This window comes from Phyllobates terribilis, unplaced genomic scaffold (genome assembly GCF_046119375.1).
Source record: "Phyllobates terribilis strain yellow unplaced genomic scaffold, ASM4611937v1 Scaffold_13__5_contigs__length_258822181, whole genome shotgun sequence".
Lineage (NCBI taxonomy): Eukaryota > Metazoa > Chordata > Amphibia > Anura > Dendrobatidae > Phyllobates > Phyllobates terribilis.
In genome coordinates, this window is record NW_027362773.1 from 169,286,232 (window position 1) to 169,298,611 (window position 12,380).

Genomic DNA, 12,380 nt, shown 5'->3' on the forward strand with positions numbered 1-12,380 from the left:
CATGCGATGATCTGAGGAGGCTTCTCTTCTAACGTCCCTTCCCCGTCTATGTAGACTAGATTCTCTAATTCTGGCGGCAGATCTGCACTCGTATTTGTCATTGGTGGTGACATAACGAGAATGTTAAACAAACAGACGCGTTTATTCTCTGCAGCATTTTATGGGTTTATAGAAATTGATTTGTTAATCAAAAATAAATAGGGAAGTCGAGATTGATCACATTTTCCTATGTCCTTATGGATAATTTGACAGTCAAATACATGCTAGCGAATGCTATTGATAGCAGCGCTGAGATGGACGGGCCGCGGTAACCCCATCGTTTCTGGTTCACTGCGTTCTAGTCTGGTTAAATTCGGCATGTGATTGAAATGTGGACTTATCTGATTTTCTGTCTGGCGTTAAGACCACATGCCCATGGCCGTATGAGGAGCATCTATATATATCTATATTTATATATGTATAGGTCCAGAAATATTTGGACAGTGACCGAATCTTCGTGATTTCAGCTCTGCAGGTCGCTATTTCTGCAATTGAAGTGGAGATTTTCAGGTCTGAGTTCCCAGCTCACCAGTGCACTCTTTTTTTGCAGAATGTATTAAAGAGGTTGTCCACTAATTTAGCATTGATGGTATCCTTAGCATAGGTCTTCAATGTCTGATTGGTCGGGGTACGACACTCGGCACCCCCGCCGATCAGCTGTTATTGGTGGCGGTGGCGGCGGCTGGCCAGAAGTACTCACTTGCGGAGCTGGCCGTCTTCTGATAGTGGCCGAGGCTTGGTACTACACATTTGCCTCCTATTCGAATCAATAAGAGGCGGATGTCCAGTACCCTGCAGCGGCCACTAACAGAAGATGGCCAGCTCCGCTAATGAGTGCTTCCGGCTGCGGGCCACCGCCACTGATAGCAGCTGATCGGCAGGGGTGCTGGGTGTCGGACCCCAACCAATCAGACATAGGTTATCAATGCTAAAGTAGTGGACAGCCTCTTTAAACTGTTGATTTCACCGCTCCTAACATTTCTGCTTTCTCTGATGGATTTCTTCTTTTTTTCAACCTAATGATAATCTGTTTCTCTTCCATTTGAGAGCCCCTCTGTCCGCATGTTGTGGGTTCACAGCAAACGCTTCCAAATGCAAATCTGCACCTGGAATCAGCCCCAGACCTTTTAATGGCTTCATTGTTGATGGACTAACGAGGGAAAAGTTCATGCAGCCCATTAAAGAGTTTCTGAGATAATTGTCCAATTACTTTTGGTCCCTTTCAAAAGAGGCAGCTCCCTACTAAAGAGCTGTAATTATTTTCCATGTGAAGATTAACTGTTGCACTGCCAGATGCAGAAACCTCCGGACCGCGCAGTAATTTGCCTCCTTTATATGATCTGCCCAGTTATAATTACAAGATCCATTAGTTTGCAATTACAAGGACACTGCTTCATCATAGTGGGATCTACTACTGCATTGTACCATAATCATTGAGTATAGTGGATTAAACTAACCTACAGCATCATGGTTGGATCCAATACTGTATTAAGGTGGGATCTATCAGCTTGTGGCAGAATCTAATACTATGTTATATTATGGTGTGATCTACTCCTGTATTAGAGTGGGATATACTACTATACTATACTATGCTAGATCTGCTATCGTATTCTGGTGGGATCTATTGCTATATTATGCTACATCTACTATATTATCTGTATGATCTACTACTTTACTATGGTGGGATCTACTGTATTTTAGCATACTCATTATGTTATGTTGGGATCTACTGTGTTCTGCCAGTGGGGGATGCTTGCAGCCACCGGATTGGTTCTCTTCTGTGACAGTAGGGTTCTGTCGTACATTGGTAAGATCTTCCGGGATCTGTTAATTAATACGGCAGTGTGATATCAGACCGCTGCTTCCCATCTGATGGCGTGGTGTGCCGGGTGTAAGGTCATCATTGTCACTTGTGGTCACCACTTGATGAAAGTGATCCTGTAGAGATCTCCATTACTGTAGTGATGATGTTGGGAGCGATAAATCAATCTCAGGACGGAAGGGAAGAGTAATCGGAATAAAGAGTAAATGTGGCGTCCCCCCCCAGCACTCATCTGTGGAAGGAAACCCCCATAACCTGGACAATCTCAGGATAATGAGAATGATCCCATCTCGATTGATACTTTGCGCATTGTGACCTCCTCTGAGGTGCCACCTTCCCACCTCTTCTGTCTTGTGAGATTTGTAACGCTGTGTGATCGCAGCCCAAGGAAATGTTAATTCTGCCGGACACGCCGGCGTCACCGCACCAGAAAGCACAGGCTTACACTTCCCCATTGCCTTACAGCAAAAGATGAGACATTTCCTTATAACTGCGTCATCCTGCGACGGACCACCATGTGCTGACGGGACCCCTCTGTTCTGTGGGATTGGTACCTGCTATGGGAAATCAATCAAGGACATGCTTAAATAGCATTTCCTAAAAGTCTGTCATTTAAGGAGCTGCAGGGAGGGGGAGTTTCTGTAGCCAAATTATTAGGCCTCGTTCACACGATCAGTATTCGGTCAGTATTTTACATCAGTATTTGTAAGCCAAAACCAGGAGTGGGTGAGAAATACAGAAGTGGTGACGAGTTTCTATTATACTTTCCTTCTGATTGTTCCTCACCTGGTTTTGGCTTACAAATACTGAACGTGTGAACGTGGCCACATCAAGCAAATTCAACTTTAATTCAGGAATTAAAGGATTCTCCACTGCCAGATTCCTTTAATGTGGCAATCAGTAATCCAAAAATTCTGGGACTGAATCTTCTTTTCACCTATACAAAGCAAGGTATTCTGTCGAGGCAGCTATGCAGCGTGCTCCAAATAAATCCGGTGTAAAATCCCAGGAACATGGAGTGTAGGATGAGTGAGAATAGAAATCTGACCGCCCGTCACCTCCATCATCAGTATCTGGTGACCGCCCATCACCTCCATCATCACTATCTGGTGACCGCCCATCACTTCCATCATCACTATCTGGTGACCAGCTGTTGCCTCCATCATCAGTATCTGGTGACCGCCCGTTGCCTCCATCATCAGTACCTGGTGACCGCCCATCCCCTCCATCATCAGTATCTGGTGACCGCCCATCGCCTCCATCATCAGTATCTGGTGACCGCCCGTCGCCTTCATCATCAGTACTGGTGACCGCCCATCGCCTCCATCATCAGTATCTGTTGACCATCCGTCGCCTCCATCATCAGTACATGGTGACCGCCCGTCGCCTCCATCATCAGTATCTGGTGACCAGCTGTTGCCTCCATCATCAGTATCTGGTGACCGCCCGTCGCCTCCATCATCAGTACCTGGTCACCGCCCGTTGCCTCTATCATCAGTATCTGGTGACCGCCCCTCGCCTCCGTTATCAGTATCTGATGACCACCCTTTGTCTCAATCATCAGTATCTTGTGACCGCCCATCACCTCCATCATCAGTATCTGGTTACCGCCCCTTGCCTCCATCATCAGTACCTGGTGACCGCCCGTTGCCTCCATCATCAGTATCTGGTGGGCACCCATCTCCTCCGTTATCAGTATCTGATGACCACCCTTTGTCTCAATCATCAGTATCTTGTGACCGCCCATCACCTCCATCATCAGTACCTGGTGACCGCTCGTTGCCTCCATCATCAGTACCTGGTGACCGCCCGTCGCCTCCATCATCAGTATCTGGTGACCGCCCGTCGCCTCCATCATCAGTACCTGGTGACCGCCCATCGCCTCCAGATACTGATGATGGAGGCAACAGGTAGTCACCAGATATTGATGGGATTTACACTTCTCTTGTTCATCATATTGATGGGGCCTGCATCTATTTTTTGTTCAGTCACTTTGCTCAGTCGCCTCCATGTAACAAGCCGAGTGCTGGAAGACACACACGCTCAGTCACCTCCACCTAATGAGCCGAGTGCTGGAGGACACACATGCTCAGTCACCTCCACCTAATGAGCCGAGTTCTGGAGGGCACACACGCTCAGTCACCTCCACCTAACGAGCTGAGTGCTGGAGGACACACGCTCAGTCACCTCCACCTAACGAGCTGAGTGCTGGAGGACACACACTCAGTCACCTCCACCTAATGAGCCGAGTGCTGGAGGACACACGCTCAGTCACCTTCACCTAACGAGCCGAGTGCTGGAGGACACACGCTCAGTCACCTTCACCTAACGAGCCGAGTGCCAGAGGACACACATGCTCAGTCCCCTCCACCTAATGAGCAGAGTCCTGGAGGACACACACGCTCAGTCACCTCCATCTAATGAGCCGAGTGCCGGAGGACAGACACACTGAGTCACCTCCATCTATTGAGCCGAGAGCTGGAGGACACACACGCTCAGTCCTCTCCATCTAATGAGCTGAGTGCCGGAGGACACATGCTCAGTCCCCTCCACCTTATGAGCCTAGTGCTGGAGGATACACACGCTCAGTCCCCTCCACCTAACGAGCCGAGTGCTGGAGGACACACACGCTCAGTCCTCTCCACCTAATGAGCTGAGTGCCGGAGGACACACACGCTCAGTCACCTCCATCTAATGAGCCGAGTGCCGGAGGACACACAGGCTCAGTCCCCTCCACCTAATGAGCCGAGTGCTGGAGGACACACACGCTCAGTCTGCTCCCCTACTGAGCTGAATGCCAGAGGACACACACGCTCAGTCCCCTCCACCTAATGAGCTGAGTGCCGGAGGACACACACGCTCAGTCCCCTCCACCTAATGAGCCGAGTGCCGGAGGACACACACGCTCAGTCCCCTCCACCTAATGAGCCGAGTGCCTGGAGGACACACACGCTCAGTCCGCTCCACCTAATGAGCCGAGTGCTGGAGGACACACGCTCAGTCACCTCCAACTAAAGAGCCGACTGCTGGAGGACACACATGCTCAGTCACCTCCACCCAATGAGCCGAGTGCCGGAGGACACACACGCTCAGTCTGCTCCACCTACTGAGCCGAGTGCTGGAGGACACACATGCTCAGTCACCTCCACCTAATGAGCCGAGTGCTGGAGGACACACACGCTCAGTCTGCTCCCCTATTGAGCTGAGTGCCAGAGGACACACACGCTCAGTCTGCTCCACCTACTGAGCCGAGTGCTGGAGAACACACACGCTCAGTCACCTCCACCTAATGAGCCGAGTGCTGGAGGACACACACGCTCAGTCACCTCCACCTAATGAGCCTAGTGCTGGAGGACACACACGCTCAGTCCCCTCCACCTAATGATCCGAGTGCTGGAGGACACACACGCTCAGTCACCTCCACCTAATGATCCGAGTGCTGGAGGACACACACGCTCAGTCCCATCCACCTAATGAGCCTAGTGCTGGAGGACACACACGCTCAGTCTTCTCTACTGAGCTGAGTGCCAGAGGACACACACGCTCAGTCTGCTCCACCTACTGAGCCGAGTGGTGGAGAACACACACGCTCAGTCACCTCCACCTAATGAGCCGAGTGCTGGAGGACACACACGCTCAGTCACCTCCACTTAATGAGCCTAGTACTGGAGGACACACACGCTCAGTCCCCTCTACCTAATGATCCGAGTGCTGGAGGACACACACGCTCAGTCACCTCCACCTAATGAGCCTAGTGCTGGAGGACGCACGCTCAGTCCCCTCCACCTAATGATCCGAGTTCTGGAGGACACACACGCTCAGTCCGCTCCACCTAATGAGCCGAGTGCTGGAGGACACACGCTCAGTCACCTCCAACTAAAGAGCCGACTGCTGGAGGACACACATGCTCAGTCACCTCCACCCAATGAGCCGAGTGCCGGAGGACACACACGCTCAGTCTGCTCCACCTACTGAGCCGAGTGCTGGAGGACACACATGCTCAGTCACCTCCACCTAATGAGCCGAGTGCTGGAGGACACACACGCTCAGTCTGCTCCCCTATTGAGCTGAGTGCCAGAGGACACACACGCTCAGTCTGCTCCACCTACTGAGCCGAGTGCTGGAGAACACACACGCTCAGTCACCTCCACCTAATGAGCCGAGTGCTGGAGGACACACACGCTCAGTCACCTCCACCTAATGAGCCTAGTGCTGGAGGACACACACGCTCAGTCCCCTCCACCTAATGATCCGAGTGCTGGAGGACACACACGCTCAGTCACCTCCACCTAATGATCCGAGTGCTGGAGGACACACACGCTCAGTCCCATCCACCTAATGAGCCTAGTGCTGGAGGACACACACGCTCAGTCTTCTCTACTGAGCTGAGTGCCAGAGGACACACACGCTCAGTCTGCTCCACCTACTGAGCCGAGTGGTGGAGAACACACACGCTCAGTCACCTCCACCTAATGAGCCGAGTGCTGGAGGACACACACGCTCAGTCACCTCCACTTAATGAGCCTAGTACTGGAGGACACACACGCTCAGTCCCCTCTACCTAATGATCCGAGTGCTGGAGGACACACACGCTCAGTCACCTCCACCTAATGAGCCTAGTGCTGGAGGACGCACGCTCAGTCCCCTCCACCTAATGATCCGAGTTCTGGAGGACACACACGCTCAGTCACCTCCACCTAATGAGCCTAGTGCTGGAGGACACATACGCTCAGTCCCCTTCACCTAATGATCCGAGTGCTGGAGGACACACACGCTCAGTCACCTTAACCTAATGAGCCTAGTGCTGGAGGACACACACGCTCAGTCACCTCCACCTAATGAGCCGAGTGCTGGAGGACACACACGCTCAGTCCGCTCCACCTAATGAGCCGAGTGCTGAAGGACACACATGCTCAGTCACCTCCACCTAATGATCCGAGTGCTGGAAGACACACACGCTCAGTCCCCTCCACCTACTGAGCCGAGTGCTGGAGGACACACATGCTCAGTCTCCTCCACCTAGTGAGCAGAGTGCTGGAGGACACACACGCTCAGTCCCCTCCACCTAATGATCCGAGTGCTGGAAGACACACACGCTCAGTCCCCTCCACCTACTGAGCCGAGCGCTGGAGGACACACGCTCAGTCACTCTCCTCACAGCCAGGCCTCCGCAGAGTTATCCTCTGTTCACTGCAGGGCAGCTGCTTCTCCGGTGGGAGCCGAGCCTCTGCAGTATGTGGTTGTTAGCTGACAAGTCTCCTTCTTCCCCAGATTGATTGTCATGGACAGTAACTGTGTTGCAGGCAGTGAATGGCTGCCATCCAGGCTGCCAGGCAGAAGTCTGCCGCTCAGAGCCTCCACAATGAAGCTGGAGACTCCTGACCTCCATCATGTGAGGACCCCCTCCTCCATCGTAGTATCCTGTCATGTTTAGCGGCGGACGCGGATGTGGCGACACATGGCGGTCATGGTGGCGATGATGCCAGCAGTGTTGAGGGAGTCACATACGTGCAGTGACTTGTGTGGACGGCCTGCAGATGAAATCCTGGCAGCGTCTCTCGTCTCCTTTGATGTGATTCCAGGATCGCTCCAAAGGAATATGATGCTGCACGTGATGCTAGAAGTATGTGATCTGCAGCCGCCGGCCGGCCGGTATCTGACTCCCGCTATTGTCCTCACATTGCATTGTGTTTAATCTTTCTGGATAACCCTTCACTCCCCGGAGAGCTCCTGCAGATCCGGCAGGTGACGCCATGTAATCCGCCGGTAACTTTGTAGAGATGACGCTTATCACCAATGACTTCTCTCATTGAGGGTAAATCTGTGCGGCCCGGGGCAGACGAATCCGCTGTGCTACAAAGTGACATAATTCCCCCCAGAACAGGATTACACCATTGATCCCTCACAATAACTTCTGCTACAGATGTGGATATAATCCGGATTAGCGGATCATACAGCCACTGACGGCCACTGGCTCCTCGCAGACGCATTTCACTCTCTGTACAGCAAATACTTTCTGATTGATTTCCCGTCAATACAAACTCCAATGAATGACCCCGGCTCGTCCGAGTGATAGCTGTAATTGGGAAATCTTCAGCCTCCCAAAGGTCATTTCAAAATCCACGCCGTGGGACTGATCCAATCTCTGCGTAACGGTTGTATTTCTGCTCTCCGGGAAATCTGCAGGACAGCCACCATGACAGTCAGCCAACGATGAGAAGTCTGGGAGAACGTCGGTGTCGCTGCCATTCCAACGCGCCAAGCGCCGTCCCCCGCCTCCCAGACGCCGCGCCATTCTCTGCCCCCTTACTCATCAGACAGCGGCCTTCATCATCCGCTGCTATGTCACTTGGTGGTCAACATGTTGGATAATGATTTTTACTTTTCATTTCTCAATTCTGTATAAAAAATAAATAAATAACCATGTAGAAATCTTGCAGTTTTCACACTGGCTGCTGAGGATATTCACGACTGATATTTCCTATTCTTTCAGGAAACCTCCAGGAACATTAGCAGCACTGACTCAGATTAGATCTTTTCTATTGAAGCATCTAATTAGTGTGTTCAAAAGCCATTGTGAAGAAAGGAGGAGTAGGTGAGCTGTGAAATTTAAAGAGGGGAAAAAAAAAGCCAACTCACCGTAATAGCCTAATTTAGTCCAGGGCTTAGGATGACATCACTGCCTGGGACGGGAGCAGCCAAAGCGCTGTAACAAAATATCCAGCCTCATCAATTATAAAGTTGTCTTTATTGAAGAGTTATTAAAGCATTTTTACATCCAAGGATTAGTCCATCAAAGGAAACTGACGTAACACCGGATCCACCATTCACAGTAGGTGATGTCACAGCTCACCTCCTCCTCCTGTATAATGACTGATAACACCTCTATGTACAGCTGATAACACAGGATGCACCATTCACAATAGGTGATGTCACAACTCACCTCCTCCTCCTGTACAATGACTGATAACACCTCTATATACAGCTGATAACACAGGATCCACCATTCACAGTAGGTGATGTCACAGCTCACCTCCTCCTCCTGTATAATGACTGATAACACCTCTATGTACAGCTGATAACACAGGATGCACCATTCACAATAGGTGATGTCACAGCTCACCTCCTCCTCCTGTATAATGACTGATAACACCTCTATGTACAGCTGATAACACAGGATCCACCATTCACAGTAGGTGATGTCACAGGTCACCTCCTCCTCCTGTACAATGACTGATAACACCTCTATATACAGTAGATAACACAGGATCCACTATTCACAATAGGTGATGACTCAGCTCACCTCCTCCTCCTCCTGTACAATGACTGATAACACCTCTGTATACAGTACATAACACAGGATCCACCATTCACAATAGGTGATGACACAGCTCACCTCCTCCTCCTCCTGTACAATGACTGAAAACACCTCTATATACAGCTGATAACACAGGATCTACCATTCACAGTAGGTGATGTCACAGCTCACCTCCTCCTCCTGTATAATGACTGATAACACCTTTATATACAGCTGATAACACAGGATCCACCATTCACAATAGGTGATGTTACAGCTCACCTCCTCCTCCTGTATAATGACTGATAACACCTTTATATACAGCTGATAACACCGGATCCACCATTCACAATAGGTGATGTTACAGCTCACCTCCTCCTCCTGTACAATGACTGATAACACCTTTATATACAGCTGATAACACAGGATCCACCATTCACAATAGGTGATGTCACAGCTCACCTCCTCCTCCTGTACAATGACTGATAACACCTCTATATAAAGCTGATAACACAGGATACACCATTCACAATAGGTAATGTCACAGCTCACCCCCCCCCCCTCCTGTACAATAAAAAGATAAATCGGGCACTCCAGAATAGATGAGAACATTTTTATTTTACAGAATAACCTCTGTTTGCAATAAATGTATTTATATATTAAATCCAGATGTATCTTTTCATTGTACATTGGGGGGGTGAGCTGTGACATCACCTTTTGTGAATGGTGGATCCTGTGTTATCTACTGTATATAGAGGTGTTATCATCAGTCATTGTACAGGAGGAGGAGGTGAGCTGTGACATCACCTGTTGTGAATGGTGTATCCTGTGTTATCAGCTTTATATAGAGGTGTTATCAGTCATTGTACAGGAGGAGGAGGTGAGCTGTGACATCACCTATTGTGAATGGTGGATCATGTGTTATCTACTGTATATAGAGGTGTTATCAGTCATTGTACAGGAGGAGGTGAGCTGTGATCTCTATTGTGATTGGTGGATCCTGTGTTACCTACTGTATATAGAGGTGTTATCAGTCATTGTACAGGAGGAGGAGGAGGTGAGCTGTGGCCTCTATTGTGATTGGTGGATCCTGTTATCAGCTGTTTTTTCCTGTCATTGTAACCTCGTCTGTGATGATGAGACTGCTGAAAAGTGTTCTGTAAAGAGCAGGAATTTTGATTCTAAAATAGCCCAAGTGTCGAGTGTGAAAAATGCTAGATTTGTCTTTTTTTATTATATACAGTTAGGTCCATATATATTTGGACAGAGAGAACATTTTTTAATTTTGCTTCTAGACATTACCACAATGAATTTTAAACAAAACAATTCAGATGCAGTTGAAGTTCAGACTTTCAGCTTTCATTTGAGGGTATCCACATTAGAATTGGATGAAGGGTTTAGGAGTTTCAGCTCCTTAACATGTGCCACCCTGTTTTTAAAGGGACCAAAAGTAATTGGACAGATTAAATAATTGTAAATAAAATGTTCATTTCTATTACTTGGTTGAAAACCCTTTGTTGGCAATGACTGCCTGAAGTCTTGACCTCATGGACATCCCCAGACGCTGTGTTTCCTCCTTTTTGATGCTCTGCCAGGCCTTCACTGCGGTGGTTTTAACCTAAAAACACACACACAAATTTTTTTTTAGAACCAAGCAATGTGAACTGAGGTCTAAGATGGTAGACATGCAAGAAATAGGAGCATGTTCACACTAGCAAAAAGATGCAAAACTTACAAAAGAGAAATATCTCATACCCTACCATCATTATATATAAATGTAAAGCAAAGTTGCATATGAAATATAGGGTACTTAGTGAACTATTTTTGATCAAAAAAAGTATACAAGCCGTCCCACCAGCGACAAGGTGACCCTAAATTGGGACGGTCCTACACTGTCTATATTAAAAACCTTACTGTATATCAAAGTTGAAGTAATGCATATAAAAGGGTAGACAAATAGAACCGGGTCCCAATATCAGACCACCTAAGCCCGTGGTAAGCTACATATATACTAACCAGCTGAACAAGGGGGATGCCACACCCCTAATTTGCACAGAATGCAAACAAGACAAAAAACCAAGCAATGTGAACTGAGGTCTAAGATGGTACACATGCAAGAAATAGGAGCATATTGGGACCCGGTTCTATTTGTCTACCCTTTTATATGCATTACGTCAACTTTGATATACAGTAAGGTTTTTAATATAGACAGTGTAGGACCGTCCCAATTTAGGGTCACCTTGTCGCTGGTGGGACGGCTTGTATACTTTTTTTGATCAAAAATAGTTCACTAAGTACCCTATATTTCATATGCAACTTTGCTTTACATTTATATATAATGATGGTAGGGTATGAGATATTTCTCTTTTGTAAGTTTTGCAAATTTTTTTTAGGCAAAACTTGACTACCCATGACAAAATATGTCAAACATTTGGCCCAGCAAATGTTGAAAGCGAACACATAAAGGGATAAAACAATGTCAGACACAATTTTTGTCCTTATAACTGACAATCATTTGCTTCCAGTTTACTAAAATCACAAGGAAAATGGCATCTCAGCAACCAGACAGAAGGAATCACACTTTAAAATAAATGCTAAACATTTGGTCGCTACTGTACATATGGATATATATATATGGATAGTGAGTGTGATTATATAAACTTGACAATAGGCCAATTTCTGATGACCATATCCCTTTAATAATCACCATTCCCCTTAGGCTGCGTGCCCAAGATCAGGAATAGCAGCGGTTTGGACGCAGCTCACCTGCGCTGCGTCCAAACCGCTGTGTTCTACATTAGAAGCACAGTGGATGGATTTATAGAAATCCCACGCCTTCTGCGTTTCTATATGACGCCTCGTAAACTCACCCGCGGCGCGGCTTTATGAGCCGCAGCATGGCAGTTTCTCTTGTGAAGGCGCTGATTTGGATTTACCTGTGTAATCGGACGCAGTGCAAATACTCTGCGTCCAAAGCGCTGCTATTTCCTGACTGTGGGAACATAGCCTTAATAATGAGGTGCTAGCTTTGCTGGTGATATATTGTTTGTGGCAGTGACTAGCCTCGGCGCTTGCCTTGGTCGCTGTAGGGGCGACTCTCACATACTTGTCTGTAATGTCTCCACTTTGGTCAGCCATTTAATTCTTATGTTAAAGTTGCAGAGTTAATTTTTTTTTTTTAGATTTTTTTTTGTGTCTATTTTATCAACTTGACAAAACCTG

General features: G+C 48.0%; 1 protein-coding gene across 6 annotated transcripts in view; it reads left to right on the forward strand.

Moving 5' to 3' along the window:
• The window catches only part of LOC141174230 (transcription factor Sox-6-like), a 454,128-nt gene that overhangs the window by 92,144 nt on the left and 349,604 nt on the right, over positions 1 to 12,380 (forward strand). The gene's annotated exons all lie outside the window — the stretch shown is intronic.